The following is a 6,664-nucleotide window of genomic DNA, read 5'->3' on the forward strand; positions in this document are numbered from 1 at the left end:
AAGTAAGTAAATTTAAAACATTAATATTTCTTGAAGGTCAGTGTCTTAGCAATACAAACATTATCAAGCATCAGATAAAAATAGTAGTAGATAAACCTGTATATTGTAAGCAATATAATGCCCCTCTATGGCTGGTACCAACAAAAGCTGATAACAGTAGAACGTGGCGTATAGTTAATGATTATCGCAAATTGAATGAAAGCACAGTAGATGATAAGTTTGTTATCCCAAATATAGAAGATATATTGGAAAAATTAGGAAAAACGCAATATTTTTCTACTATAGATCTCGTAAAAGGCTTTCACCAAATTCTTGTTCAGGAACAAGATAGGGAAAAGACAGCGTTTTCAACCCCTCACGGGCATTACGAATTTAATTGGATGCCATTCGGGCTCAACAACGCTTCTGTCACATTTCAACGTTTTATAATCACAGTCTTAAAAGAAACAAGTAAGAAAGCTACAGTCGAGTGTACTCGACTGTGAGATACCCGCTACCCATTTTGAATAAAAGAAATATATTTTGCGGTATTTTTCTCAAAATATACCAAATATACTACAAAAATACTAAAAATATACCAAATGGTATATTTGGTATATCGATATAGTACCGCATTCATAATATACCATAGACCGCACAATATACCAGATTGTCAGCCAAAGCAACTCAGACCCTAGTAAGTAGGCGCTTTTGCCCATACAAAAGTATTTCTTTAATAACTTCCACAATTTTTATCTGATCGTAACCGTAACTGATGCGGGGGCGGAATTTGAAACAAACTTGATCTGCGTGCAAACATAACAAATGCTGTCAAAAAAAATTATAGCTCTATCTCTTATAGTCTCTGAGATTCAGTGTTTCATACGGACAGACACACAGACGGACAGATGGACATGGCTATATCGTCTCGGCTGTTGACGCTGATCAAGGGTCGGAGATGACTCCTTCTGCCTGTTACATACATTTCCTGCCGGCAGAAAGTTATAATACCCTTCTACCCTATGGGTAGCGGGTATAAAAATGTAAAATTTGTAAAATGCTCATTGCACGCAAAAGACATTGATAACGAAGACAATGTGTATAAAGAAATTGAACGATTCCAAATATGATACTGTTCATTCAGGTATAAATGAAAATTACCAAAGTTTAAAAAAAACAAGTAAGAAAGCTACAGTCGATTGTACTCGACTGTGAGATACCCGCTACCCATTTGAATAGAAGAAATATATTTTACGGTATTTTCCTCAAAATATACCGATTATACTACAAAAATACAAAAAATATACCAAATGCTATATTTGGTATATCAATATAGTACCGCATTCAAAATATACCATAGACGGCACAATATACCAGATTGTTAGCCAAAGCAACTAAGACCCCTAGTAAGAGGGCGTTTTTGCCCATACAAAAGTATTTCTTTAATACCTGCGACAATTTTTATCTGATCGCAACCTAATTTTCAGGAATCATAACTACTATAGTAATTATTGTACCTCAGTAAAATTGATATTTGTGCATCATATTTTGTTGGTTTATTTTTTAACTTTTACTTGGCGCATTTTTTTTCAATAGGTAGTTGGTATTGAAATTTGATAAACATGATTTTTATTAAATTATAAAATGTTTAATACATAAAAAATTTTATTGAAAAAATTGTTCAGCGAAAGTTGATATTTGTGCAAAATTGAAAAAACGCAAAATATTAAGGAACTAAGTAACAAAATGACTTGAGATTATTATTTTAATATGGTATTGAATCTCCGTTTTCTTGTACGACCAATTCTAAACGTTGGGGCATTGAGTTTACCAAGATTTGGAGCGTGTTTGTGTCGATGGCATCCCATTCTTTAACAATGGCTTCCTTCAAGCCCTTCAATGACTCAAAGTGTCTTCCACCCTTGTAAACTTTTGCTGACAGGATGCCCCAAAGGTTCTCAATTGGGCTTAAGTCTGGACTTATTGCTGGCCACTGAAATAGGGGTATATTTTTCGATTCCAGGAACGACATTGTATACCTCGCAACGTGTATAGGAGCGTTATCCTGTTGAAATATCCAGTCCTCGCCATGCAACTCTTCTGCAAATGTATAAGTTCACTTGCTAGGAGATCCGTATACATTTGCGCATTTATCCGTCCAGGTACAAAGCATATAGGAGACTTTCCTTTAACACTAAAAGCGACCCAAACCATAAGTGAACCACCACCGTGGTTTCGCTTATGGCAAGTCTGTCTGTCTCTTTCTTGGATGCCTAGGATCCCTCCAATACTTTTGGTTACCGTCTGGGCCGTCCAGATTAAACTTTTTCTCATCGCTAAAAATCACTTTTTCAAATTAATTTTCCCAATATTTATACTTTTCGTAAAATGCAAGCCTGGCCTTCTTATGTCTTGGTAAGAGCTTTGGTTTGTGCACCTTTGCATCATACTGCAAGTTCAAATTTTTTTGCAAATCTGTTGCACTCTTTGTCTGCTTAATGGCAACTGCAATTCCGCTTTTATTTGTGCACAACTCATTGTCTTAGCTGTTGCCAAGGCTCGAATGTGCCGTTTAGTGCGCGCGTCTATTTTCAAAACGGCTCCCTTGCGGTTCGTTTGCGCATATTTCTCTGGGTTTTTTAAATAATTTCCAATTGTATTGCGATGCCTATTAATTCTTTTGGCAATTTCGCCAACTTTAACGCCAAACTCAGCCATTGTTTTAATTTCAGTCTTCTCTTTTTCCCTTAATTCGAGTGCACGCGGCATTTTTAATCAATAATTTTAGAAATCTCGCGAAATAGATCAAAAATGGCAACAATATAAACTTTTTACATTAAGAAATGAACAATTTCTTAAAATAAACCACTTTTTGCTGGAGGTCAGTTGACGTGTCGAGCTCAAAATCTAAATGCAGAACTTTGCACAAATATCAACTTTCTACTAAACACATGACTTTGTCTTCTTCTAAATGCTAACGGGACCATAGATTAAAAGCAGATAAGAAATAAATGCATAGAAACACATGTCAAAGCATACGAGAAAAAATGTGTATACTCGACAAATTAATATAGTTATTCGAATAAGCGTTACATCAAAAATAAGTTTTGCACAAATATCAATTTTACTGAGGTATATACCACCTTTAAATTTACGATTTTTATTCGATTTTTTTTGATTTGCGGGGGCGGATTGGGCGTGGTAAACATTTGAAACAAACTTGATCTGCGTGCAAACATAGCAAATAGTGAATGTGTAAAGCTTATACAAAATAAAAAGGGCAGGAGTGAAGTGTGGAAACTTTTCGATTGCGTTAATTATAATGGCAATAATGTAGATTTTGTGTACTGCCGGAGCTGTAAGCATGTGCTGGTGCATAATTCAAAGCAAGGCACGGGCACCCTCAGCCGCCATAAGTGCATGTCTTAACATAACGCGTCACACCCCAAATTGGACATTTTTCCCAAAAAAAAGTTGTTTCGATGCGATTTCGGGATTCTTTAGCTTGAAAGCAGCTAGCCTTAGTTGCAAAAGACTTTCACCCTTTCAATATTACCGAAGGTAAGTTCTATTCCCATTGCATGTGCTTATTGATTGTCTCTTTTTATACCAGCTACCCATAGGGTAGAAGGGTATTATAACTTTGTGCCGGCAGGAAATGTATGTAACAGGTAAAAAGAGGCATCTTCGACCCTATTAAGTATATATATTCTTGATCGGCATCAATAGTCGAGACGATCATGTCCGTCTGTCCGTATGAAACACGGGATCTCAGAGACTATAAAAGATAGAGCTATAATGTTCGCATGCAGATCAAGTTTGTTTTAAATGTTTGCCACGCCCACTTCCGCAAATCAAAAAAATCGAATAACAAGCGTAACTTTAGAGATAGAGCTGCGAATTTTGTGTGTGTGTGTACAATAAGAACTATAGTAATTGTGACTCCTGAAAATTTGGTTGCGGTCAGATAAAAATTGCGGAAGTAATTAAGGAAATACTTTTGTATGAGCAAAAACGCCTACTTACCAGGGGTTTTAGCTGATTTGGCCGTAAATCTGGTATATTATGCCGTCTATGGTATATTTTGAATGTGGTACTATATCGATATACCAAATATAGTAGGTTCCGGTTATAACGACTTTCAAGGACCGACCATTTTACGTCGTTATACCCGGAAGACGCACCAATCAGGAGCAAAAAAAAATTATTTTTTTGTTTATTTTATGGTTGCCAGTTCGTAATAGGCTTTAAAAATAAAACAAATTAATTTTTAAATAAACAAAAAAATTTATTTCAATAACCTTGGTTTTTCAAAATATATATGTCGTACACATACATATAACCGATATTCATAAACTTAATATAACTAGATTAATTTATTTTCTTTTTCTTTGTATTCTTAATTTAAATAATCAGTAATTTTTGATTGTTTTGCAGTCATTTTTGACATGTAAAAACAGTCGCGTACAGCATTATTTAAACCAGAGATGCTGTGCGTTAAACTCTCGTCATTAAAATTCGAATGCTCATAAAGTTATTTACAGCCGGGTGTGCCGGTTCATATGTAGTTGCTGGCTGCTGATTGAGTAGTATCGATGATTTGCTGGCCACGCAACGGGTGCGCTTGCAGCGTAATGGCAGAGGACAATATGAGAGTATGCCCCCGTTTGATTGGTGCAAAATACAATATGTAATTATTTGTATGTTCTCAATTTGTAGTACTGGCTGGTAGTATAGGCTGCCGAATGATTATTGGTCACGCAACAGGTGCGCTGATAGCATATTGGCAGAGAACTATATGTAAGTATGCCACCATTTGATTGGTAAAAGTCACAATATAATCTCAATAGTATGTTCATCTTTATTGTAGTGCTGGCTGCTGATTGAGTAGTACCAATGTAAGCTGACAACGCAACAGGTGCGCTTGCAGTGTAATGGCAGAGGACAATATGTAAGTATACCACCGTTGAATTGGTGCAAAATACGATTTGTTCTCATTTTTATATTTTCTTTTATGTAGTACTGGCTGGTGGCAGTGACAGACGTGTATATGTGCACACAATACACGAACATTAAAACAGTCACTTGCAGACATGAAAGTGTGCCAATGCACATATTGATAGGTCATGCCCTTTCTTTCTCTTATTTGACACTCTCTCACTTATTGTCTTTTGTGTCCCGTTCAATTATCTCTCTGTTCAGCGGTGAACAGGTGAAGGGAAAGTGAGAGAGAAATTAGTGATGGCACTATTTGCGACTGAGAGATCGCTAAATTGGGAGCGCTGGTGAGAGCGGTAGCTATGATGGCGGAGGTGGTGGGTTCAAAGTTCACAAAATTTTCATCGAGATTTTTATGTTAATTAATTCCACTTTCGAGTCGGGTCAAAGGTCAATAAGTTTTCACTCTGGCATAGAGTCAACTTATGACCTTTGATATGCAAGTAATTGGCACTTTTTAACTATTTTTTCACAGGGTTATTTTTTTTGATGTATTGGGACTGCTTTTTAGCGTATTCACTTTAACTTTTATTGTCTCTGCTTGGCATTTAATGGCATAGTTGTTGGCGGCCATTGCTGTGAAAAAATTTTCTTGCACAAATTAAAACACGAATTATTCACTTTTTTTTTGTTGTGTTTATTGGCGCGCGCTGGACTGGCTTGCTTGCGGCGCGGCGCCGGCGAGGGCTTGTAGTTATAGTTCGGGGAACGGAGGCGCTTAGGTATGAGCTGGCTTAATTAATTTTCGCAGTAGTGGCAGCGCAGCAAACACGTCCGCTCGGCTCGACACTCTGTCGTCCCTATCGGCAGTGGCCATTGCACAGTGGGCCTAACTGTGCAAAACAGAGGGATACAGCTTAAAGCTACCTTAATGTTAGAGGTGACATAAGAGGGAGAGAGAAAGTATCGTACAGGTCCAATCGCCTTTTGTGTAGATTTTCGCCTATTCCTTTCTATCACGTATCCGCCCGTAAGGACGGCCGCGTTGCGAGCAACTCGCAAGAGGACATGCTGCGAATCGTATTTACAGGGTATTGCAGGTAAATGCTCCAGGTAATGACTTTAAAATTAATAGATCGCAAACTGCGACAGTCTGGCATCTGGCCATAGGACCAGTATGCCAAGTCGCCGCAGTCACGATCTACATATATGAGTATTGGCTATGGCTTAGTGGAAAAAATTTTTACAATAAATATAAAATAAAAACACTGCCATATGTAGATGGTCTGCATGAGCCGGGTGGCGCTTAGCTGGAGTTGTCGCAGGTCCTAGGCCAGGGGTGGTTGCGACAATGTAGTTGGTCCAGATTGGTGTGTGTGTTGACGTCAGGGTTGGACCATAGATGGCAGCTGATGGTGATGCGGGGGCCACAGTGCAAAACTACACTCATACGTGCAGGTGTAGAGTGGCAGTGCATGTAAACCGTCAGCATATCATTTCCAGTGGTGAGGAGTATTGTCTGCAAGCAGTTGTCCAACGAAGAGGTGCAAAGTGGGCTGCGAAGATGTAGGACAGCAAGCAGTGGTCGACTAGTCCACAGTTGCCCGCTAAGCTGTCCGAATTTGGATTTGTATGCATCTTCGTATGCGACGGTTGCTTTCTGGTGTTTGTGCTTATTTGCAGCTTGAAATACACATGCAGCTGTGTGTATGTGTAGCTATGTGTGTGTATTGTATTGGCATGCAAT

The 6,664-nt window shown here is 38.1% G+C and overlaps 1 long non-coding RNA gene across 1 annotated transcript; it reads left to right on the forward strand.

The window, feature by feature from the left end:
• Positions 1 to 3,009: 3,009 nt before the first annotated feature.
• On the forward strand, positions 3,010 to 5,718 carry LOC117574933 (uncharacterized). The gene is made up of 5 exons (XR_004572826.2): positions 3,010 to 3,111; positions 4,524 to 4,634; positions 4,699 to 4,779; positions 4,850 to 4,930; positions 5,000 to 5,718. It is a non-coding gene; the product is annotated as an uncharacterized LOC117574933 (long non-coding RNA).
• The last annotated feature ends 946 nt before the right edge of the window (positions 5,719 to 6,664 follow it).

This window comes from Drosophila albomicans, chromosome 2R (assembly GCF_009650485.2).
Source record: "Drosophila albomicans strain 15112-1751.03 chromosome 2R, ASM965048v2, whole genome shotgun sequence".
In the NCBI taxonomy this organism is placed as follows: Eukaryota; Metazoa; Arthropoda; class Insecta; order Diptera; family Drosophilidae; genus Drosophila; species Drosophila albomicans.